Here is a 27,075-nt window from a genome sequence, read left to right as displayed (position 1 = left end):
TTATAGCATCTCAATTGCATAGCATAATGGCAGTAATATGTCCAATTACTAGATTTTGTATTTGTTTCAGGAAATGGGTTCTGAGTGCAAAGTTGAAGCTTCAACTTGTTCAACTTGTCTTGGTAGAGAAACCACAAGAGTGGCTATCTAAAATACCCCAGAACATTTGAGGTATTTATATTTTTGTGAAGCTATGGCTAAAGCCAGATGTTGTTAATATATGAATTGCACAAAATGCTTGGCACACGTGAGCAAAAGGCAAAACAATATGTAACATTCCATTTATTCCAGACGGCCTACAAAGTACATTGATATTAAGCGCTTTCACAAGACATGATCTTCATCCAACGCCAACATTCAGTATTCAAGAAACAGGGCGATATTCATTGTGAAACAAGAAGTAAGGATATGGAAATGTGTTTGCCTTAGGCACCTAAGGCAGTGCTTTTTGTCGACATCCTGTTGGGTGAGTTGGTTGCCCCCTCACACAAGGTTACTACAGGTCTTGAATAATGATGCTGTAGTTTAGAAACACCTCTTCTGTTTACTCATTTGGTTTTTCTCTGCAATTGGCCATACATACGGTGAGTCACCTAAGTGACAGGCATATCAATAAATCAAACTTATGGTTGCATAATTTTTTCCTCATTGGGTTATTCTTTCATCCATAATGATTCAACATTTTATCCTGATTGAAAATGAAGAATTCTCAAATATTATATTTAGCTGTTACTTCATTGTGTTTGCACACAAAAATTTAACAAAAAGCATCACAGTTAACTATTATGCAAGCCGCACCCCGACATCCTGTTTGAGCAGGAAAGACATTAACCACATTAAGATCTCTGTCATTTTATCTTTGTCTCATGCCGAGCTGTTATGTGTGTGCTTCTTCTACCTCACATGAACTTCATCATCACCCTCACCATTACACTGTAAATGAAATGTCATGCGCACTGTGTCATGTATAACTACATTCTAATACTTATGAAAACTTGCAAAGATTGCTGCCTAATTCTTACCATTTAAAGATACATTTTAAAAAAGGGATATTTTGGACACATTTCTGGGTGAGAATAAAGAGGAACATTTTGGATTCACCAATGACCAATTAGATTCAGTCCCAGCCCATGCTGTGATCTTTCTTACGTCGTTACTCCATGCAAAAAAAAGTCCCTACTGAGATCTGAGTAATGCAGCAAAATTTACATTTTTCTAATTTGGATTCTGAATCATAACCTTTAACTGATAAATCGTACATGGACCGTTAATCCTGTTTCATTGCGTCATCTGTCTCTACAGTGACGACTAATGAACCAATGCAAACCCCCATGTTCCCTAGAGGGAGGCGGGGGGAGTGAGGGGAGAAGCCTCTGCAGGACTGCAGCAGGGCTGGCTGGTCTTGTCAGCTGGCTGTGTTCAAGTGTCAGCTCGGCTCCCTGGATCAGCTTGCTTTTCAATGGCACCACCTCCCCTCTAATCCCTGCCTGTCATTCCACTGCATTCACAGCTCGGCCCTCCCCTGCACAAGCCCTCAGCATAACAGACTTCTCAGTGTACTCGTACATCTCTCTGCCTCTCTCTTTTCCACTTAGTGCAATTCAGTTCATTTCAATTCTATTTAAGTATGCTTCAACTGCTGCATATTTGAACATAAACCTAAGCTACCACAGCGGTATATTATCAAAGGAGGAGACATTATAAAACAGGCTATTAAACAACAAACACTAAAATTAACAAATTGCATTGGCGTTAAGTAAGTTGTAGTGTTTCCTTACTATGTCATATTCTTCTAAATTTGCTCCTTGATGTGATTCAATGCCAATTAAAACTCAAAGCAGCTCTGGTTGCAGCAAAATCCTATCATTTGACAACATTTCTCTCCCTTTCTGTCTCTCTCGTATGGTAATGTACATTCCTGCCTCAGTTCAGCTGCCATGACAACTCCTGGGTTTTCTCCTTGTGCAGGACTGTAGGACTGGAGGGACTTAACAGAGTATGTCCTGTACTGTAACACAAACGCGTCAGGCACAGGGGCCATTATGAAATAAGTGCAGTGATATTTTCACATGCAATATACAGGGAAACGTACAGCATGCGATGTGCCTATTTTTATGTTGCTCTCGCACAGTGGAAGGTTCAGTACAGTGACAGGGTGGATAACTGCTTGATATAGAGGGATGCGCCTGTGGTCTGCAATATTGTCCCTTTGGAACTTTATGTTATGCTTTCTTGTGTACTAGCTTTATTAGTAATAGAGTCATAATAGCTGATTTTAAATGCTGTTAGTAATCTAAGTGTACATTAAGTGGCTGCATCCACAAAGATTTACCTGAATTATTTTCTTGGTCTTTGGTGAATTTCGATTATTCCTCCTTCTTACAAAAAGTAAGTAGAACAAGCCCTTTTCTGCAGTTTTAAGGACTGCTAAATGTTGAATCTCACCTGTACCTTAATTACTGCCTAATAGATCAAAGAAAGAGCACTTCAAAAGCTAACACGTCTCATGCTGGTTTGATACTAACTGCATTTTTAGGTCAAGAGTGAAATCAGTGATTGCGTAAATGCACAAATTACACTGAGTGGTTTAATTAGATTAGCAAATATGCAGTAATGTTCAGTAGAGATGCTACTAGTAGATCATTTTTGCAATTCAGAATACCTTCATAGTGCAAGACTAAGAGTCAACACCCAAGCTAGCACACACACACACACAGACACACACAGACACACAGACACACACACACACACACACACACACACACTAAATGTATGACAGACAGATTTTACGTTTTTTTTAATGTGGTGCTACTTAAATATTTGGATGGTTACAACAGATTCAAAGTCTTACTGTCCACTAACAGAACTAGGGTTTCCAATTGAAAGACTGGTGCTGGTTCACATTTCCTGGAAGATTTAAATGCCCATGACAAGTGTCTAGGCCTATATATTCCCAGAGAGAATATTTTCACCTGACATTACAACCAGAGAGATTTATTTCAATAGAGTTTACTGGTCAAAAACTGGAAATTACCACATAACAGAAACCCTGAACAGAGCATATGTAAATATATTCAGAGTTGTAGGTAGTTAATGAAAACCACAGTGTATGTGTAAAGTTTGTATTGCTGGCAGCGCTGTATGCTGAATGTTCAATAAATCCATTGGTTTGTATTCCCAGCTGGTCTGGCTGCTCCATTAGCCATTTAAGAGCCTCTGCAGTGTTGGCTGATGGCTGATTCAGTCAATGTTGCTTTAGATAGCTCTGTCAGTATGGCAAGGTGACTGTGGCTGAAAGCAGAATGGGATTGACCTTTGAACCTCCAGCTACTCAGCTGTGATAAAATGCTGACACAATGGACTTCAACACCCCGAGTATCTCTCGTTCTCTCTCCCCGTGCCTTCCTCGCTGTGTGTGTGTGTGTGTGTGTGTGTGTGTGTGTCTGTGTCTCTCACTCCAAAGTCCAACCCCGTGTATTATCTATTTGCTTTAAGAGCCAGCTAATTAAATCACACATCATAAATAAAGCACTCCTGACTTCTGTGCTCCTCTGAGTGTGTGTATTCATATCTCTAATATACACCCAACAGAGTTGGAGGGAAGCCTACCATTGCCTGCCAAAGACGTTAAGCAGTGAATCTAAACTTTGAGTGTGTGTCCATATGTGTTTGCGAGCCGTGAATATTTGCAGCTTGTGCACTGCAATTTGAATAAGGCAAGTGGAGATTGTTGGCGGGGCGATTTCTCTGTGATTAACAGCAGTGCAGATGGTTTACAGATGCCTTTTACAGAGGGAATTAACTCTTAATATTTACAATGAGGCCAACGCAGAGCGCTTGGCAGCTGCTCTGTGATCCCCGGTGCCAGAAACAAGTATGAAACCCTGAGCCATTCTCAGGGCACAGATCACACCTCACCCTGCTGTCCAGGCTTTTACACAAGTACTGTACTTGCTTTGCTGTGATTACTTCAGATGCTTTGTTTTTAGCTGTTTAGATGCAAAAGCTGTGAGCAACAGTAGCAACAAGAAAATTAAAAGACAGGTGTTGTTGCCGTGTAATTAAATAATAACAATTTAATCTTATTAAACACTATGGAAAGGATAAACATAGTGTCAAAGAGGGAGTAAGAAATGGTGCATTTTGCTCTTAAAAGGAGGCCGAAGTGATGCAGGTAAATTAAACACTGCTTCCCTCCACTGATCATTCATTTTTTATCAACATCCTCACTCTACACATTGACATAATGTGCAGCCTAATGATGAGATATGCTCAGTGAAGAGACATCTGGGCAGCTCTACAGCACACAGAATGTGAAGTGGATTGCTGCAGAGATTTGTCAGTAAACGCTTTTGGAATCAACACATTGATAATATACTGTATCCTCTCATAAAAGAGTTACTGGATTTGTCAGAGTCTGTAAAGTCATTAAATCAAGCACCCCACTCTCCAAGTTGGCAAAGTGGCTACAGCTGCGCTCAAAAAGCAGTCCTGTTTCATCACTGCCTAATACTGACTTCACACTGTGGAGCTTTGTTTTTGGTGGCGGAAAGAAGTGTTCCCTTCTGCAGTTTGATTTTAGTGTGCTGCTGAAGATATCAAGAGGTTGCTAACGGCTCTGTGAGGCTGTGCTTACACACAGCGAGGCTTTGAGCTATTTGTTGATGTTAACATGTTAACATGATTATTTTAACTGAGCTAAAATGCAGGTGTTTGGCGAATATACTGTTTATCACCTTAGTTTAGTATGTTAGCATGCTGAGGCTGATGGGAATATAAATGGCTTTTACGGTATGTCATAAAGTCAAGTTGAACTCACAGTTTACATCCATGTCTGTGAGAACATGGATGCTTCACACACATCTTCACCCGACAGCTCAGAAGAACTATGAAATCACAACAGTCTTGCCAATTCAGTATCTGAAAAAATGTCAACACCTTTAACAATGGCCAGAAATGTGTTTTTGTCAGAGTAAAGTTGACCTTTTACCTTTTGGATATATTATGTCATCATTTTATCCTCCTAACATTTGTGTGAAATGTTGTCGTAATGAGCTTTTTAATTCTTGACTTACAGCCAAATACATGTTTTGCGAGGTCACTGTGACCTTTGACCAACAAATTTTAATCAGTTCATCCTTGAGTCCAGATCATGATGGGTCATGATCTGGATTATGTCATTATGATGGGGACGTAACTACTGTAAAACTGAATACCAATCATTGTGATAGTTATCAAGACATGACATTGTCAAGTTATCTTAAGTTAAGTGTAGATTCTCCATATGAAAGAGACTGATCCATCCACCCAGAGTTTTTAACTGGATATCACTCAGTGACCAACCAAAATATCCAACTGTGATGCTGCGGGAAAACTCAGTGGGTCATCGTAGTCGGTGAGGACATCCCCAAATGAAATAGGTATACATTTTATAGCAAACAAATCCAGCAGTTGCTGACATATTTCAATGTAGTGCTCAACTGACTGACAGGCCAACACTGCCATCCCTAGAGCGCTGAGTTTAAGTTTACCTGCCTCCCCCTCAGGTTCATGTTCATCTTCTTCCAGTAAACAAAGTTGTGAATGAGCAATAGCTCAATTTCTCAAGGGAGATCAGGATGTACTAACTCTGAGATATTCCCACTCCCTGCTCAACTTCCAATTCATTTGCAGTATGACATACATTTAACAGTGCTCCAGCATCTAAAACATTTTAAACAAAATGCTCAGTGAAATGATCCTGGAGGAGTTTTTATTGTACGTTGTCCAACTACTTCACATCCTGCAGTTTGCTCCTGCGGTTGAGTAACATCCCAGTGTGGCTCTTTTCATGCCACAATGGGAACACAGCATAATATACAGCGTAGACTATATGCAGCAGGAATGACCGCACACCAAAATACTCTCATTTTAATCTTGTAACACACAGTGTCCCAATGTACACAGTGCTGAGCACCGCTGGTGCTGAAAAATAGCTCACTGTGGGCGTATTACAGCCACACTGGGCCCATTGTGTTTGAGTTGTATAAAATGCTAGCTCGAGATCCATTAAATGCAGCCTGGCCAGCTGACCAACCGGCTCCTAACTCACTGCAAAACGCCAACATGTGCTTTAACATGCGGTGCTAAGGCAAGCGTGTCTCTCATGGCTCTTCTCATGTTTTCTCACTCTCAATCAATGGAATTTTAGTCAGGAAAATACCAGAAACCGCCTCCTACTAACAACTCACCAGCACTTCATCATTCATGCCTTTGGGCAGTATAAAAAAGTTTTATGTATATTGTGTCTTGGTCATGTGATTTCCATTAAAAACCACAATGACATCGAGTCCTGTCACCCCTGCTCTCAGATTATCTAACTTCTGGAATGAGAAGTGAGAGGAATTTAATAATTGCAAATCACGCTGAGGTGCTCCTGCTGGGAGCAGTGCTAATCAGAGTAAATGATGACTTTAGCGAAACACACAGGGTTTATACCGGTGGTGGAGAGGTTGAGGGCAGTCGCTCTGGTAATGATGTTCAGTTGTGGAGGGGTGGAGGGGTTAAGCAATGCAGTATATCTGTTTAATATCCCAATGAATTATTAGTTGCCTGGTTGCAAATTTAATGAGTCTCCATTGCAATCAAATGGCTTCACTTCAACAGGCGGCGTGCACATGTTACGTGATGCATAGCATCAGCATTTAGCTGCTTTTTCAAAGAGAAAAGGACACTTGTCATAATTGACAAGCTGAGTGTGCATTTGTCTGCATGTAAGTGCTGTAAGTATGCCCTTGTATATGTGTATTAGCCTGTACTACATGCATTTTTTGCAAATACAAGTATATCTACTAAATTTTTAAGTATATTGTATGTGTTCTCTTGTAAATATCTCACAGGATGGAGTTTGTAGGTGATAATACTCCTATTATACTCCCATATTTATGAGGGAGAAACATCTTCCCACAACCACAATCACAAAACACAAGAACATCTAAAAACACTATGCAGATTATTTGTCCTCTATGTGACTCATCCTGTGCTTTTCTTGTGTGTTTAAATTTTCAACAAACATTTAAATGAGAAAAAGTCCTTCCAAGGAGGCAACAGATAAAAAAGCTTTTCTTTGAACCGTGACATGTAAATCATTCCTGAATGCTTTATTGGGTTTTATGGACAATAGAGCCATCATTTCAGCCCAAAATGTATGAACTGTCAAAGAATATTAGTCCTGAACTGAATGGAGTGTTTTAATAGCAGAAAAATTGAGCGAGAGTGTGCTGGAGTTTTGTAGTTTCCAGATAAGCCCTGAGAGTGTCTGTGAAAGACCTCTTCCTTATCTTCCACTCTTTTATTCATACAGCGCTGTATATTCGCAGCTCTTCACAGAGACAAGATGAGACTGCAGAAAGAAATGGGTGACTTTGAGACGCCACTTGTGAGACAGAGAGAGGGGGAAACTGAGAAGGTCAGTAGTTCTCTCTCCTCTCTTCCAATACTTTTCATGTTGGACTCTTCTTTGCTCCGATTTCCTATCAGTCTAATGACTTTATTGGCATGACAGTTTGTCAGAAACATCATTACCAAAGCTGTGTGTTAACAAAAAAGATAAACATACATAATCAGTAGTTACTTGATGTTAACCTCAGGTCTTCATTTGAGGTTATTAGAGCTTCTACTGCTGAGGGCACAACACAGAACGACCAATAGTGTTCAGAGTTTTAATTAAAAGGCAGGTGTTGGAAAGGGTGAAAGCATTAACAAACCTCTGCAGCATCACAGCCCTGTTTTCAGCTGCGCACCAACCACCACCTCAATGAGACACGCGGAGAGTCCTCTACCCAGTAATCAGCTGGAGAGCTCCAGCCTGCAGAGTCCTGGCACTCTGAGAGCATGCCTGAGAAAGAAAGCCATGAGGAATCTTCCTCAGCTTAGTCAAAGCAGAGTGGTGATGATAGCGATAATGATGATGATTGAGATGATGAATCAGAGCGCTTCAAGAGCACACGCAACAGCAGGGAGTTTAGCACATATATTATTACTGATGTCCAGAACCCCAGCTCGCCCCGTCCCCTCTTCCTCTGACACACTCTTCCTCCCTCTGTTTCAGATCCAGTTCCTCTATCTGCCTTTTTTAAACTGAGGGCATTAAGGGTGCAATTAAGTGCAACTGTAGTCCAGCAGCTAATCAGTTGAGATCAAATAAGATTTTGGAAATTTAGTTCTAATTTATGATAATATGATAAGAATAAAACAAACTGTTGTGTGTGTCAATTGTCAGAGACAAAACCTAACCCCAGCAGCTGTAGGTGAAAATATCCAAATCACAAAACCAGTGCAGCCCATCCACACAAACGTCAATATTCCCCTATTATGGAAATAAGTAGCATGAGAGCATCGAAATTCCTGCACTAAACCACAAACACGCAAATGAAGTTGGTCAGAGGTCAGTCAGATGCATGCACTTCATTCTCAATCAATAATGCAAATAAGTGCACAAGATAAAACTTAAATAGGAAAACCAAGGCAACCACGTTAAGCATTTGTGCAGTTAGTACTAAATATTACAAATGAAAAGGGTCCAGTGTCTCAGAAATGACCAGCAGTGATGAACAAAGCCCCTCTGATAACATGAGCCAGTTTCCAGTTCCCAACCACTACATGTCGTGAATCACGCAGCTGAATTTAGAGCTTCTTTTGACTGTTTAGAGCTTTTTCATGGCCCTTCATGGTCTCACACATACTGTCACCTTAATGCATAGTGAGGCTTTTAAATAGCTTTTGTACACCTTATTCCCTTTTTTAAATTACATTTTGCCTTTATTTTTATTCTCTCTGAATCTGTATATGATCTTGTATTAATTGTCCCCCACAATGTTATATGTGAGGCACTTTATTATGAACGGGCTTTGGAAAGTAGAAAAGTACTATATTGTCAGGAAAACATGGTATTATAGAAGTGATGTCAGAGTCAATGTTGCCCAAAATGTCTCCACCAGTGACACACTTTATTAAAGCAGAATAAGCATTTACTTAGCAGGTTGTTTTTATGTGAAAAAGTAATTATCTGTAACTGCTCTACATTAGCGTGAAGCTGGTGAACTAATATCTTGCCTATGGAACTGTTGCGTGCTATTGATCTGTGATGTATATGGATGCAGATACTTTAAAAAAAAAAAAAAAAAAAAGGTACTTAAAACGAAAACAGTGGTATAAAAGATCCAGCTTTTCAAACTAACCAGAGTGCCTGGACCTGGATCTTTCGTATCACTGTTTTTTGGGTTTAAGTTCCTCCTTTTTTTGAAGCATTCTCTGCCACAAGCACCAGTGGTTTGAGGGACACCAGAAATGTTCCTGCTCCTTCTCTTTTTTGAAAGCGGATACTTCTTTATCTTTTGTGGGGTTAATATTGTATTTGTGAGGTAGAGCTGTTACTGATTCATACCTAACAGGGCCTAATGGTTGGCAGTCTCTGGTTTTCTTATAAAAGGCTGAGTAATCGAACAAAGATCAGACAATTCCATCATTTTTAAACCAAGCAGACTTGGTTATTGGTTTTTTTTTCCTCTAGTCTAGTTCCCAAATGTACTTGGAGACAATGAAACAACAGTGATCACTCTTTCCTCAACAACTACCGTGGAGCTGCCCTCGATCCAAACAAATAGCCCTCATGTTGTATTGAAAGCTTGCAGGCACCAATGCGTGTACTTCTCTCAGATAAATAATAAGACAAAAAAGGATGGCTGGCCTGCCTTCTTAAAATGCAGAGCTGTGGAAAAAACAACAATAAACACAAAATATTCAGCCCCGACCTCCTCAGAGACAACAAGCTACAGAAGAATACTTAACCTGAGTGCTGCAGGCATTATTCACAGACACTCCTGCAGTAGTGTTTTGCCTTTTAAACAACCATTTGTAAATTCTTTCAGGAGTATCATAAATAAAGGGTAAATGCATACACGCATTATACAAGTTATACATACGGTATGACTCGTTACCTGAAATATCATGCCTTAATTCTGCTTTGATTTATTGCTCTCCTTTTTGAGTGACAAAATTATGAGGAGCCTTTCAAAACTGCAGGAGCCAAGAGCTGTTACAGCTGCACAGATTTCCTCAACCCTGTTTTCTCACAATCACAACTTCATTATCTTGTTATCTCAAGATAACAAGCTCTTTCCCCATGATCACATATTAATTATCTTGTCATCCCAAGATAGCAAACTTTGTTTTCTTGTAAAGAGAAAAAAAATGGAATACTGCTTCACAAAGACCAAATTTGGTTTTCAAGTTTTTCACTCAAGCTGACTGCATGCTGGTTTCTAACTCCCTTAAGTTTGTCAGACACTGTGATACACACATTTATAAAGAGTTGGGAAAGCTACTTAAAAGTGTGACTATCGATTAATTACTCTTGTCTTGTTATTCACTGAGAAAATGATTGCATTACTGATTACTCATCAGAAAAGTAGTTAGATTATTTGTTGCATGACGACTCATATTACAACTCCACAGAATCCAATCACACCACATATATTCTATATATAGAGAGAATGAGACATGCTGTGGTTTCACAGGAACCCAGCAGACTGTTTACGGGTACCTACTAACCATTAGCAGCCATCTAAGCCCAGTAATTGCACACACCAACCGCACAGGCAATCTGTAGAGGTTCACACACTTCAACCCAGTGAATCTGAATGTAAACTCACCAAAAGAAGAAGCAGCCACCTATCATGTAAATAAGTCACCTCTGAGTTACTGATGGGTACATTCCTCCGTCTCTGGTTAAAGCTAGCCATCTCCTGAACCCATTTACCATCTCATGGTCAAGTCTGTTTAGAAAACACAGCAAAATGAAATTGATCAAACCTCTTACAAAGGTAAGACAACGAATAAGCTCACTGTACGTGGCAGTAGAGGAACTACTGAGAGTAGCAGACCTGTGTTGAAATGGCAGAAATGCAAGTTGTTATCCGTTACACAAGGTCTGAAATGATGTGACTAAATCACTGTAATGCATAATTACATTATGCTTTTGTCAAACATTGCTTTCAAAACACATGACGACTGAAAGAATTGGAAAAATGTCAAAAAAACAAATTAGTGGTTAGCAGTAGGAAATCAGTCAAATCCATATATCGATAGTATCATCTAGGGCTGGGTGATATATCAAAATTAATTTGATCCATTTTGTTTTGCATGTTGTCTAAAATGCCCACATCCTGAAAATAAATTTAATACAACATGCACAAAAAGGTTATTTTTTAGCCAAAATGTAACATAAATTACGGCTTCTATATTAGCTGTCTTGAGTATGGACTGTCTTACTAACCACAACGTGAATAGTTACACTATTTGCCTGCCTGCCACAGTTTTCAGGACTATTGTGACTCCAGCTAACCTGCCAGCTCTGGCCATCTTGTAGTGATCCAAATGGTCGCATCATGATAGCTAGCTAGCCAAGGATATCTGCAGACAGTTAATGTACTATTGACAATCAATAGCTATAACGTATGTATTTTTTAATATGGAAAAAATGACCAATTAAAATTGTCTCTAAACTTGAAGGTTGCATGTTTTTTGTATTTTTTTCAGCATTAACAAGTTCAGAGTTGTCATTTTACAGATTTGTAGCATATCAGTATGCGTTTAAGAGACTGAAATATCTCACAGGAAATACTGGGCCATGAAGCAATCATGTCACCTTTTGCATATTTAATATAGCAGCACCAGCTGAGACGGCCTTCTGCTCATAATACTGTGTTGACAGAACTCTTTGCATAATTGATTGATTAACTAGTTGATATTTCATTAACATTCACTGCAAAGCATCATTCTCTTTCAGCGACAGTGAACACAGGCCTCCAGATATCTGTAGAGGACACAGTTTCAGCAGGGACAGAGCTGCTTCTTGTCTCCCCGCTATGCAAACAGCTCACTACAAATGACTCCTGTTTGAGCACAAAGTGGAGACATGGCTCCTCTGGCTGTGAGGGCAACCGGCTCTCTGCCTGCCGCTGCTGCCTCTCTGAAAGCCGTCCCCCTTCAGACGGGCTGTTCCTCCGAGGGGCCCCGTGCACGAGCTGCTGAGGCTGCAACAATGAAGCAGCAGGCCCCCTCGACAGCAGCAGCCAGTGGCCATTATCTCAATGCATTGTGTGATTGTGTCTGGGGAAAAAAGAGAGAGGATGTGTATTTTTTGCTTGTATTTTGCCCTACAGAGTACTTTTAAAAATGTGTTTGCATGTCTGTGACTGCAAACGAACAAACAGACTAACACAAATCACACTTGAACATAAAAAAGGACAGACTGCAGCTGACCGCTGTCTTCTTCTTACAAAAAAACAGCTCCCAGCCCTCTTTGCCTCCTATAGAAAAGGCCTAAGTGAGCACTTATAGCTGCCTCGCTAGTGCATAGGAACTTGATTAATGGTGTTTAGATAGACTGCCTTGGTGGGTTCACTCCACTAAATCATATGGCAGAGGAGGGTTTATTAAGCAAACTACAGGAAAATACAGGTCTAATAGTCTCACTTGCAGGTTCATGTACTCAACAATGGGTTCTTTAGTGGTAAGCTGCACCAGAGCAAAATGCAGAGGTTTAAGGGGCATATTTAAAAGTTAAGAAGGGATGTACGGTTTCAAGTTACCTCAAATAAGGACATTTCCTTTTTATTATTTTGGAAATGTTCTCCAATCTCTTTAGTAACCTTGACGCATCACACAGCAGCTGGGTTGATGCCCTCAAAGGATTTTGTTCCACAGATGTCCTCAAAATTCAAGCATTACTTTAGCTGTCTTTTAGAGCCTCTGACGTGAAAAATGGCTTAGTGCAGCTGTACGGCATCTGATGAATAATCAAAGTATGACAAAACAAAAACATTAGCCCTTGGCGTCTTTTCTCCTTTGGAGTTAGGTGCATTGTAAGTTGTAAGCAACACATTTCAAATCACAAGCCAGTGATTCAACTCTCGCTCAGACGGATATCATTAAAAGTCTGAAGCCATAATCCATCAAATATGAACCGGACTGTGTCCATTATATTAGCAGAAATAGTGTCAGTTCCCATCTTGGGCAATAACTCATGACTGGCAGCTCGTTCACTGATAAGAAGCTTTGGGATCTTGTGTTCTTTTGCTCTGCAGGAATAAGAGAGAGTAGAGTTCACGGGAGGACACATCTGTAGTGCTGTGCAGTCTGGTACAATATGTACTGAGTGGTGCAGACACGAATACCATCAATAGGTCTCCCTGATTTGCTTCGCTTGTGAGCACATCTGCACACATCAAATGCTGGAAACAATTAAACCTAATGCATGCTTCATCAATCACACACCTGTTTTCAACATTTGCATGTGTTTTGAAATCCAAATCCCCCACAAACGCTAAGTGCTCTCAATGGCCCTTAATTGTCATGAATCAATATAACAGCAACAATATAACCACACCACCTCAGAAATGTGATTGCCTGTTCAAAATGCAAAAGAACTACAAAACAAGACCATGATAAGTTTATGTATAGAAGGTCAAACAGCAGGTGAGTGCAGCAGCATCCTTGGAGAAAGATTTTTTCACAAGAGAGCAGCTGGATCCACAACTGCAGCTAAACCAAAGGGACATGAAAACCACAGAGCGTATCTCTGAGATCATTGGGGATATCTTGGTGGCAATGCTCCAAAATCAGATGGAGAAATCTTGCTCAGTGCTGAAGCCACTCACTGAGCTGAAGGGTCAGGGCCCTGTCAGATAGCTGGTTTACTGTAGGAAAGTTCTGAGTCACTGCTGAGTCGGGAATAAATTGTGTTTGGACATGAGGGCAGACCAGAGCTCCTTATACAGTAGTTTGGAGTTTGATAAAGTTTGAAAGGTCCTTTTGTTGAGGATTTGGGCCCAGACAAAAATGTGTATGCACTCAGAGCACTCAGATTTCAAATGAAATCATCACCAAAATGGTACAAAAAATGTATTTGTACAAACTTCTGTGCAGAGTTTGCGTTTCTCCCTGTGTCAGCATGGGTTCTCTCTGGGTTCTCCAGCTTCCTCCCACAGTCACACATGCAGGTCTGGTTAACTGGGGACTATAAATTGGCTGTTCTTGTTAATGTAAGCATGAATGGTTGTCTGTATCTATGTGACAGCCCTGTGATAGTCTGCCGATGTGTCCAGGGTGTACCCCGCCTCTCACCAATTAGGCTCCACCCCCAAAATATATTTTAGTGTACCATTTAGCTGTAAAATGAGAAAACAGTTGACCTGGCTGCCATCTTGGAAACAGTCGACCAAAGTACCAAGCACCGCCCACTGGCAGGACCAACTTTCTCTGTGGTACATTATTACCATGTTTCTTTTCCTAAACCTAACTTTAGTAACTTTACTTGCCTTAACCTAATCAATGTGACATTATGTTAAGTACATAAAGTTATTCATAGGGCACTAATTTGTCATATATGAATCTATATATGAGAATACCCTGAGGGTACATTTCCTGTTGATTATACTTTGCTAAGTTGTGAAAGTGTCTTTAAGATTCCTGGACATACACTTTAATTCACAAATAAAATGAGCTGAATGTGATTCTGATACTGTCTCTGGTTATAGGATAATGAGTTATGTCTAAATTCTTGACAAACGCATTGTGAATCGTATAATTACCCTTTTCACACACTGTCCCTGGAGTTGCTAAACATTTTTTGTATGGCAGGTTCTTGGCTCTTAATACCTGCTCTGCAAAGGCTGCACAATGCCAGTTGTGACAGAGATGGAGATACAGAGTTATTCCAGGACACTGAGAGTATGTAGGCCTATTATACTGTGGAGCAATAGGCCGACTGCTCCAATCATCTCCTTTCGCTTCCATTATTCTCCGCTGATAAATGACTCTCGCAGCTGCCCCTGATAAGAGCCTTCCCTGCCTATTCATCAGCTCTCAATTCAAGGCTTTACACTTGCAGCATAGAAAGATCTACAGTAGCAGTGTTAGTGACTCATGGCTTACTATCAAGGAAAAGACTACATCCACATGTCCTGTTCCTTAACAGGGTGTTGATAAATAACAGCTGCATGTAAGCAGGTGCGTACTCAGGTACGAGGCCCATACTTGGGCTGATGCCAACCACTGAGCACATTATTATTTAAACACCCTCTGGTTTTAAATCGTGTAATTTTTATGGCTTTCTTCTCAAATTTAATGAATAACGAACTATAGGTGAGTACCTAAAGTGCCTAAACTGCTAAGGCACTTGCACTTATTGCTCTGTGAAATGAAATTATCAATATTTTCGGAGTATTTTTAGTCACACTAGCGGAAGGGCTCTAGTGATGAGACGGGAAGTCAGTTGATCAAACTGAAACATCTGAAGTAGATGGAATGCCATGTAATCTGGTGTCAAATAAACAGCTATACTGTAGATGGACTGCATGAAATTTCGCAACAAACTTTTGTGGTCCCCAGAAGATGAATCCCACAAGTCCTCTTTTGGTGATGCCCTGACCTTTCAGTGTGCTGCCAAGAAATTGACATTTTAGAAGGAAATATCTTAGTGACTGTGTATTCTATGTATATATTTAAGGATTCAAGGTCACCTGAGGATAAATTCCAAACACTTTAAGTTTTCCCTTAAATAACTTCTACTAGATGGATTTAACTTTGTTAACATATTCACGGTCAGTGTAAGATCCATTTTAATGACTTTGGTGATCCTCTGACTTTGAGGTCAAGATATTAGTTTGTCTTCTACATGACATACAGCTTGGTCTACTTAGTCACTGGGTCATCCCTTGAACTCTAAGAATTTTTTCCTTCCAAATGAAATATAGTTTGAAGTATGTCACAATAAATGTCTTTTTTCACCATGTTGATTTCAAGAGGGAGGATACCATTCAGCTTTTTAAGGAGCCTGGCTCTGAGAAGAAAACCTTTTTATGTACAAAAACCTGAACTGTAAGGGGACAGGAACTGTTCTCACAGTCATTACTCCCAATGCAAACAAACATACAGTGAAGTATGGTGTAGGGGTGGTGAGTGTGCGGGCTGAGCAAGTTATTTTAGCTTGGCTTGCTTCCAGACGTGCAGCCAAGAAGCAAACTCCTCGCAGCCTGACTCACTGGTAATCCAAGATGGAAGGCATGTCAGCGACAGTCTGTATCTGTGCTGTCACATCCCATCACTCAGACAATGTATCACTCCATTCATAGCACAACCAGGCTTTGATGTGCCTGAATACACCCCGTAACACTGTCCTCTTTTAAGCCGGTAAGTGGGTGGATGTTGCTGACTCTTAATCTGTATATCTACACGGTTCCCTTCTCTGTGATCAAGCTCGCAAACTTCAAATAAGAGCCGCAGGGCCCATAAGTGTGTTTGGCAAGGGAAGGGCATGAGTTTATGAAGCATAATTACCGTTAATAACCTTAGGGCTTGCAAGGTTTCTTTTCAACACTGCTTATGTAAATATTATCTTAAGGCCCTCGGTAAATTAAACAGTTCCACTTGCTGGCATAGCCCTGTGCAGATGTGTGAAGAGCCAGAAAGGAGAGCCTCGAGCAGCAAGATTATTGTACAATGGAAAGATACGCTCACTGTGGACAGAGAGAAAAGATACTCTATTGTAGTAGTCGAGTAAAACATTGCTAATGCCTTCACAGACTGGAAGCCCTATATTTTTAGGCTAAAAAATAATGAACTTCAAGTAATGATTTTCCCCTAAAGCGAATATGTAGCATTTCCAGAATTAAGTCTTCCCGTACATTGTTAACAGAGAGAGTTTTGTGCCTTCCTAGTTTGGCTCGGTGCTTGCAAAGTCATCTGCATGCTATTTTTGAGAGCACAAACAAGATCTAAATTATGGCCTTTCCAGATTTCTAAACCCATTGTACAGTAATGTGAATGCTTTTTTCCCCCTGGGTTATGCAAATCCTCTCAGTTCACAAGGTGGAGTTTCTAGTTTGTAGCTGGTAGTTAGAGGCAACCAAGCCTGCAGATGATAAAAATCTATTATGCTGTTTAGATGGAACATGTAGAAAGGGTCATTATGTGTTTTTGTGTTTTTCTAATGCTGAAAATGCAGACTGCTGTGTTGTCTGGCCAAACGCCAGAGAACGATCAATAGCCTTCCTGTTCCTCTTATTCTGACTCAAGCATCTGGGTTGTATGAAGATTGAATTAATGAGCACTACATGCAACACTCTCCCCCTGCCCACCATTGATTTGAGCTCATCAAAACCTCATTGTGAGAAAGTGTGGTTAGCCTCAAATGATCTCAACTGGCTTCAGTCAATTAAGCTGCGAATAAGCCTTCCTGTGGCAGACGCCTCTTCTTGTTAAGATGACAGTGATGACAGGGGACATCGAATAAAGGGATATTGATGAAAAACATGTTGATTAATATGTCAACAGCAGGTCGGTAAATGATAAATGTCTTACTATTGTTGATGCTACTGTAGGGCGTGAGTCTGTTGTGAGAAATGCTTCCAAGCACTACAATTTGATTTAATATCAGTACAGCAGAGGCTGCTACATGTGATGATAATCCAGATTTCATTATATTTAAGACCCAATTTTCCACCATCACTGCAAACAGTCTCATCCTGTCCAAGTAGAGTTATTGCCATCTTATTCAAAATCACTTTCTTTGAGCAGGATTACATGAGAAGGGCTGACTGGACTAAATGTTAGAAACACAGGAACACCGCTAAGTATAAAGCACCATATATTACAACCCAAGAGCACCACAAACAAAAGCAGTCAAATTGACCGTTTAATTAAATCAGCACTTCTCTGAAACTGTTTCAGAAAAGGGAACATAATAACTGTCATGAAGAAACGATTTATTGCAGGGCTGTTGTAGTTTATGAGGAGTTACTATTTTATATATGTATCTAATAAAGCCATTAACTAAGTGTAATAGCACTAGAACATCTTAAGACAAAACATTAAAAGGAAACCATGTGCTTTATATCATCGACCTGATTATTTGTCTCACCGAAAAGTGTTCAACTCGGACATATATATTGTCTCATTAAATAGAATTTTTGATGATTAGAATTATGTGTAATCACATTGTAAAAGGACATTCAAGCAAAAATAGTCAAGCTAGGGCTGGGCAATATATAAGATTATGTCAATATTGTGATACAAAACAAGATATCGTCTCTGATTCTGGATATCGTAGTATCGTAAATGTCTTCCCTGCTAGTAATGGCTGCATTGCAGTAAAGTGCTTTAATTTTCTGACCTTATCAGGCTGTTATATTATTTTGCCTGTACCCACTTAGTCATTATGTCAAAATTACTGATGATTTTTTTACAAAACTCTCAATGTGTGAATATTTTGGGACAGCACCAATAGTCAACCCTACAATATCACTGTACTATCAATATATCTGCTCAAAACATCTGGGGCAGCTCTTTTCTGAGGCTGTTTCCTCTGAGGTTTTTACCTGAGACCTGACGCCCTTTCATCTGAAGCCTGACACCTTACTCTGAGACCTGAGGATGTCCTAATATAGACACCGTACTGATGGCATAATCAGCGGTTATTGTGTCATTCTTGATGAAGTCCCCTCCCCGAGAGCCTCCACAAACAGCATGCAACTGTTTCCCCATAATGAGTTATCTGACCTTTAAATGTAAGATGTAAAAATGTAAAACAACAAAAACAACAATTTGTGTGCACAAATGAAGCAAACAGAAACAATGTTATTCTGTAAAAACATAAGGGATGACAAAGACAACACTGTTTTCCATCAAAATCACAACCCAAGCATCCCATGTTATACAGTGGGATGTGTGCTTCCATCAGCTAGAGCCGTTTTCTGGAACTAAAGCATCAAAACTGTTTGAAACAGAGTGTGTCATGGGGACACAATAAATTCACCAATTGGGGGACCCCTCTACACTGAGACATTGCTGCCAGCCTCATGCTAACATCATTTTGCATTTCATTATTTGACATGACAAGACAAAACAACTCCAGCTCCTACTCCGACAGCATCAATGTTAGGTGTACACTCATGAGTGATGTGTGACATTTGGTGAACACAAGAGCTCAAGCGTGATGAGTTATGATGGCTTGGAATAGCTCTTCAATTTTATTTTCCTGCTCCATCTCAACCCCCCCAAAAACATTTGAATAGCATCAAGATTTCGAGTGTGGTCAGACAAATTCCAAATTGAAACTTTTTAAGGTCTGAGAGAGAAGGTCAACCTCTGGTTTGCACTAAAAGCAACTTCTGCAATTACAAATAGAGGGGAAAAAAGCTGAACAAGGGAAGCAATGTGTGTATAAAAACACAAAGCAATTCAAGAGAGAGCCCAGGGAAAACACTCCCTCAATTCTCCAGCAAGGATATAGCCACATTTGTCTCCAAACAAAACAATAAAACCAGCCAGCCAGTAGTTGTTAATTTCCTCTTTGCTTCAATTGACTCAATAAGCTTTTTTCCCCCTTGGAGACAGCAGCCACTACTCTACAGGTGAAAGCAGAGGAGGGAAAAGAGAAGAGGAAATAGAGAGAGGAAGAAAAGGAAGAGATAGAGTGCCAGCGGCAGAAAAGCAATTGAGGACTTGACTTCCACAAAACCCTGGAAGAAGTTAATCTAGACTGCCGTGGGAGTTTTTCATTAGCTTGGCAATCTGTTCCTGCGGTGAAGATGTAAGCTAAGTTATATTTTATAACTGTGAGCTCTGAGACTCTGAGTCACACAGAGAATAAATATGGGAACATTTCACAGGACCAAACGCTCCCTTAAACCTTTACATCCTCCTGACTTTATAGGAATATACTGCAGCATCCCAGGCAAAGGTTTGGGTGTATGTCTAATCTCTGTGTGTTTTCATTCATTCTGACCTCATCCGTCACTCTGTTTTTTAATAATACTAAAGAAATGCAACCAAATATCCAGCAAGGCAGAAAAGCCCTGCTTGTTTGTCATACATTTCTTCTCTATCATACTTGATCAGGACATGAGAGTTAGAACTTGCAATAGTCGAAAACTTCTGTCTTATAATCGGTGTCAATGTGATCCAGGAATTTATGCTAATTCTAATTCTCTTTAGGGTTCGTTGCAGCAGCACAAGAGCATTTACTAAATGTCTTGTGTAAAACGCAAGCTCGTGTGCTAAACGCCACATGCTGCCAAAAGGGGCAGTCACACATACCAGCTCCAAACTGGAGCTCCTTCCATGCCAGCATTAGGGGTCAAAACCTGTACCACAGTGGCACTCTGACCTGCTTACATTTAATATATCTTTTAAGCCTGACTCACAATACATCCCCGGTTTTCTATGGAGAGAAGTGTGAACTCTCATGATAGCAGAGCTTGTGGAGGCCCAGTGCAGAATTATAATCAGCTCTTTCGAAAAGAAAAGTCATCCTGCACCGTGGCATACTCCTGATCCTTGGCAACTTTTAATTAGTGTTTGTCCTTCAAGCCTGTGCTCCTCACAGCTATTAAGGCCCTTAAGCCCTTTGCAAATTAATTATAAAAGACTAGGCAATCATAGTAATTCAATTTGGCCCCGGGCACCAGGCCTGGTCTTTGACCTAACTCCAGTGTGGCTTTCTGTGGGGACAAAGGGTGTCACGGGGTGAGCCAGGGCCTCACAAGTGTTTGATAATGAAAATCCATCTACATATGTTCTCATGAACCACGTCTTCTTTTACATACTGCCATTTTAGCACTGATGCGCTCAGCAGCTTTCGTTCCTGGTGTGCTTACTTATGGATATTGATTGCAATAGAAATGCAGTCTTCATCAAATGTAGATTATTTTTCACTCTCGAAGGATGAGGCTAGTGATAATCTATATTATCTAAATCCAATAAAAATCAACTTCAATTTCATTTCTTCTCAAACCACGTTTAAGAAAAATGACAATAAATCTACCTTGTACCTTGTACTAAGTAAAGGCTGAGAGGGTCATCCTGATAGCTGAACGTTTAATGGTTACTGCTATATACCTTGTTCAATACTGGCTAGACAATTTAGTTGGTCTTCCCTTGTTTCCTGTCTTCTTCAAGACTGTTCTGTCCCATAAAGCTGAAAATGTTCAAAAAATATGTTATTTACTGATCTACTACAATGTAGTTTTTATAGCATCAAATGCACATAAACAACCCTGCTGCCATAAATACTCGCACAACAAATGTGCATTAATCCACTGTTGAAATCAAACAAATGCACTATTTCCTTCTGTTGAGTAAAAAATGCAAAAAAAAATGTGTGTCCAGCTGTTTTAGAAAACTATTAAGGCTTGAAAAAAATAAATAAATAAATACAAAACAAAGTCCATCCTTACAGTATGTCTCATTTAAAAATTGACATTCAGTAGTGAAAAACAAACTTGGGGGCTGAAGTCAGAAAACATTAAAAAATTGATAAATGCATCATTGGTGTTGATCTGTCAATGACTATTGACAATAAGAAAAATACAGAACACTGCCAGCATTATTATTTAGGGAATCTGCACAAAGTTCAATGATACTGAGACTCCAGAGCCATGCTAACAGCTCTGTAAGACTGCTAGCATGTGCAATATGATGACAGTAGCATGCCTGTTTAACAGGAAGAATGGTCACCATCTCAGTTTAACGTGTTAGCATGCTAACACTGGCAGCACAGCACTAAACGCAAATACAGCTGAGGCAGATGGTCATAAACTAAAATACTGGACAAATAATCATTTTAAGAAGTTAGAGGATCACCAGAGTCATTAGGATACAATATGTGGATACAGTGTATAGAATTTCAATGGCATTCAATAGTTGTAAAGATATTTTAGAATAGAATCATTTTAAATGTATTTTAATTTTAATTTACAATCTGAAGAATGTAATGATTATTTGTGAATTATTTGGCATTTTGAAAATAATGCAGCTCTAAAGCAGTGGTGATTCTCTCTCTCGTCTGAGGGCAGAAATGTTTTAGCAGTAAGAATTTCACTAGCTGACGTGGGAGCTGCAGAGCTTCAAGATCTACCTCATGATGTTGGGAGACAAGCTTGATACATGACTAAAAATACTAGAAGCACAAATCAAAGAGGGCCAGGCCAATTACTGCGATGTAGCTGATCTTGAGCAGCAGCTGGCAGCATGGCAGATGCACACACACACATACACACACACACACACACACACACACACACACACACACACACACACACAACACAGAGCGCTACACCACATGTTGCCTCAGGGAAGCGTCATCTTTTTCTGTGTCTCTCCTACAACTAAAGTTCATTCATAAATACAGAGTTCACCTGTTTTGAGATTTTTTGGTGGATGAAAACTACCTGCAGAAAACATGAGACTTTCTGGAAATTATTCATGACAGAAAAAAGCAACAGTGAGGGTAGAGAGGGTGCAAAAAGCAGACAAATAACCCTATATCCACACAATACATTTAGAAATGCTAAAGAGCAGCTTATAGGTAAAGAGGTTAAGCAGACTGTTTTGATACTGTAGTGTTTAGTCTAGAGGCCTCATTTTGGGATCTACCATCACTGAGCAATGCCCCACGGGAGCTGAACTGCACACGCAGCAGCGCAGTGGCTACCAGTGGAAGGTAAGTGTTAAAGTAGGCCAATTAGGCTATGGGGATTGGCTGGTCTGAGCTCGAGCTGTGGAAAGGAGGCCAGGACGCGAGATGATCAGCAGCTATTCTCCTCCGCTCTGCTGGCAAAGCCCGCCTGGCACATCTGTAACGTCAAAACCACGGACCTGGAAGTTTCCCCACCCCACAGAGTCCTGTTCTAGATATGTCATTTAATAATGTGCAGCGCCTGGAGCAGAAATGATTGTTTCCCCTTTCTATGTAACACAAACTGATTGGGAAATATCTGCAGAGGGAGGGGGTAACTGATCAAAACTAATGATTTTGTTGCAGTTTTGGTTTTTTTTCTCTTTCTGACATTTCCAGTTTTCAGACTTCACTTTTATGGAGTTTGAACTCATTTTCTATCCCTGCTCAGTGATAAAAGTGCAGTAATTGATACCTGCATTGCTATGTATTTCAGCAAGGCATGAAAAAAGCCTTGTTCTCAAGCCAGCAAAGCAAAGGTAGTGCCAATATACCAGTTTTTGGCCAGGTGATACATTACATATTCACTTCATCTTTCTGTTGGGTCTCTCCTCTAATTACCTGCGGCTCACTGCTTTAAAAAAAAAGGAACTATTTGTTGTGGCTAGCTACCAGTAGCAGTCACCAAGTGTTACTTTCAAAGCCAGGGAGCATGTCGTGAATTAACTACAATAGTTTGTCGGGTTACAGGATGGCGTTATTAGTGAGGTTACTGAGTAGCACGTTGTACCCTAAACTGTACAATCTGCCATCAGTGAATGAGTGTGTGAATGGGTAAATGTAACTTGTAGTGGGAAAGTGCTCGAGTGGTCAAACGAATAGAAAAGCACTTTACAAGTGCAGCTCCATTTACCATTTAACATCAGTGTCATCTGTGTGTCGCTGCAATCCCGATTACACAAATCTTCTACACACCTCATCTTTTTTCCTATGTTAAAGAACATGTTATAATTCTGGGCTTTAGGAGCATCCCCACCCTGCCTCTACTCAACACAAGTATTTCATCATTCTCCAAACAATCTCCATTGTGTATAAAACAAAAGGGTATCGGTAGTGCCAAAGCTTGAAATTACAACCTTCCAACCTGCCAAGTATGGGGGAAAAATTGGCTGACGCAAGTGAGCTGTCAGTGATCACTATGAACATAATGAGAAATAGCAACTAACTTCTATTTTACAAAAAAGAACACAGCATGTTGTGTCAGGATGGATTTATGTAGAGACATCTAAAAACAACTGTTTTGTTATTGAGACAAGCAACAGTAAACGCTGTGAAGAAAGTTGCTTATTGGAAAAATACGTTATTATATTCTTGTCATCACTTCATTACAGGCTTTTAAACAGGCACATCTCTGCAATACTATGCTCATTACATAAAGTATGAGAAAAGTTTTTGTATTATATTTTACATGTTGATTTATTTCCTACATGTGTGTGCAACAGGTACAACGCTGCTATTTAAGGCTATGGAATTCATTCCTGAACAGCTTTTGTATCATGTTCAAATAGAGATAATGTGAGGATGCATGTTTCTATATTCAGGTATTTATGTAGATCTGCTTGTGTTAAAGGACAAAACTGTTTTCAATGGTTATCTCAGCCCCTTATGTCGAGCAAATTTTATTGATATAACACACAGAGAAAAGATTTTCTCAGCACAATAAATAATCATACACAACAGATACATAGTGCGCTCAAAATGATCATGTATGCCTGAATAAGAGCCAAAGGCAAAAACAATAGAAGTCCTTTTTTTTTTTTTTTTTTTTTAAATCATCAAGAAAGCAGCGCCAGTGTGTGTGCGTGCGTGTGTGTGTGCCCTGTGAGAACAGGCGGTTGTTTGATTGCAAAGCACAGATATGTGTATATAGCAGGGCCTGGAGGTCAGCGCGGTAAACAATACTCCCCGTGATAAATCCTCCTGTCTGTTCTCTGTGTGTGCCTCGCTCTTTTGATTTATTCCTTCAGAGAGCATGAGGAGAAGGCAAAGAGAACACACAGATAAATAATTCACAGGGACATTAACATCAAAGAGGGCCGCAGGGAAACAAAAACATGGCCATTTGGGTCGATGTGCCGTTTTGGATTAAACCAGACATAGTATGTGTGTGCGTCTGTGTGCCCCTTAGTATGGCCTTGCCGAGAGAGAGCCTAGTCGCAGGGCAGGTGGACATTTAAGCATGTGCGCTAACACACACGTGCACGTGCACACACACACACACACACACACACACACACACAAAAACACAAAGTGGATCACCTGCTCCATTTCACTGTTGGAAATAAGGCTACAGATCAGAGAGGAGAGCGGGACTAATTGATGCTGATGTTTTTGTATTACTTCAGTTGCAGCCACTAATCCCCTGAGGAAGACAGCACGCTCTCACACCCACAACTGTTGTGTTGATGATAAATAAGGAATATTAGCCCCCAGTTGATTGTCTTGGTGGTGTACATGCCCACGGGGACGTGTCTCACTGGTGAATAGCTCTGTGTGGTGGCAATGTCTCATCAAGTGCTGTCATAACATTCCCATCCAGAGCAGCAGAAGGGTCCTCGCTAATTGCCGGAGGCCGTGACGCCTCTCTCCTTGATACTTTCCTTCCCTAAGTGTCTGTTTCAGCCTTCGTTTGGTGCGAGATGAGCCTCTGGTCCGTATGGAAATGAGGGCTAATTATGGAAAGAAAAAAAAAAAGCCTACAAGGCTAATTTGATTGGATTGAACAATAAAGGTTAACTGAGCTAAAATGATGCAGCATTTAGTTTTAAGGCATTCAGTCAAATCAGTACATGTGTCTGAGGTTTGTGGGGGAAAAACAGAAGTGAAAAATGTCAGATAAACACATCAGTGATGCCTCTATCACCACTGACTAATACTTCTCAGTCACTCAGAAGTACTTTAAAACAGATTTTAGCCGTAGCTGAAAGAAACAACTGGAGGCAGCTGTAAGGAGGTCAGTCTATCTTTCACTCACACGCATCCAACTGCAGAAAATACAAAGGGCAATGCTGACTCAGTATTTGCTGGAATTCAAATATGACTTGCAAAATGCTGGTTCAGGGTTTATTAATAATTTGTAAGTATGCCCTCAGCTGCTTTCTGTGCCTCTAGTTTTTTTCAAACTAGGCACATGGAGTATGTGCTATAAAAAACTGTGTTGCCAACGAGCCACTGAGATAATAGCTGCTGACCCATGGAGACCACTAGGATTGGAGGTAATGATTCTGGGAACAGACTCTACAGATTTGTTTATTTAGCTGTAGAAAAAGTGCCACTCACACACACACACACACACACACACACACACACACACACACACACACACACAGACACACACACAGACACACACACTGCCTGGTTAGCAGCTTGTATTGTAGGCAGTGTTTGGTCCAGATATGGCCCTGGCAGAGCAGCTGGTCTCAGTTTAGAGCTGTGACACAGACTGAGTTCTCTGGGTGACCTTGGAAAGTCTCCGGGGACGTTCACTTATTTATTCACAGAGAGGCTGCTCTTCTCTAGCTGGATGGCTGGCACATGTACCTGCTCATCAAGCTCTCTGATTGCCTGATGTCCTCTGTGTCTACATAAGTGTGAATACTGTCTACCTGTCCATCTGTCAAAACGACACATCACATATGTCTGCAGTACAGCGTGTGTGCTCTGTCATTCACCTTGTCTTTTAAAGGTGAAAGTGATTGGTGCTGTCAGTTCTTCCACTGGCTGACCTCAGGACGGTGTCCTTTCACCTTTGGTTTACATTTTGTACACAAACGTGCCAAAGTAAGCAAGATAACAGGATAATACTAAACTTTGCTGATGATTCTGTCAATTGAGTTTATTGCATGACAATGGCCCTGTGATCGATGAGTCTGTCACCAGGTGTGACCAGTCTTTTTTGCAGCTTAACATACAGTATATAAAACCAAGGATATGATTATAGACTTCAGGGGGTTATACTATGAAGCAAGTTGGACAGCGCCAGGCTCTCTTCACCTGAGCAGTCTCTGCAAACCCTGTAGCCAGAGCTAACAGGGTACCATGAAGGAGGTTATCAACTTTCTTTGTTAACTCAGGCTTTCTGCTTCAGACTGCGCGTTCACAGAAAACAAGTCAAATGACGTGTCGAACTTATAAATGATCAATCGCGCATTGCCTACCTCCGCCTTTGAAGAATATTAAAATGTAATACAACACAAAGCAACAATGTTGCTTTAACAACGGCAAGAGCTGACAGAAAATGACGTATAGTTAATGCACAAGTTAATATACGCTATGTGCTGCTGCCCATCCTGTCTTTGTTTGAGTCTGAGTCAATGTAGGACAGGGAGGCAGGTGTGATTGACTCACCTGCTGTTGCAGAATCCCGGCTTGTCTGTAAAGTCCATACAGCCGATGTCCCTGCATCAGTCCATTTGATTGACAACTCTGTAATGTCAGGGAGGGTGAAGCAAGGTGTCAGTGTTCAGCTCACAGCATCATGCAAGGCCACGCTGTCTTTCCTAAAGATGGAAAAGGTC

General features: G+C 40.4%; 1 long non-coding RNA gene across 2 annotated transcripts in view; it reads right to left on the bottom strand.

Moving 5' to 3' along the window:
- Positions 1–27,075, bottom strand: part of LOC148189803 (uncharacterized) — a 94,948-nt gene that overhangs the window by 7,115 nt on the left and 60,758 nt on the right. The window contains exons 2-3 of one of the 2 annotated variants that reach the window (XR_015776334.1): positions 26,906–26,983; positions 24,402–25,227 (exon numbers count right to left, since the gene is read on the bottom strand). This is a non-coding gene — a long non-coding RNA (uncharacterized LOC148189803). Of the gene's footprint in view, positions 1–24,401; positions 25,228–26,905; positions 26,984–27,075 lie in introns of those variants that run through there. The other variant, XR_015776333.1, reaches the window with a different exon arrangement.

The sequence above is a fragment of the Plectropomus leopardus genome, chromosome 4, assembly GCF_026936395.1.
Source record: "Plectropomus leopardus strain MGB_pleo_1.0 chromosome 4, ASM2693639v1, whole genome shotgun sequence".
NCBI lineage: Eukaryota > Metazoa > Chordata > Actinopteri > Perciformes > Serranidae > Plectropomus > Plectropomus leopardus.
This window is presented reverse-complemented; position numbering and strand designations above follow the sequence as displayed.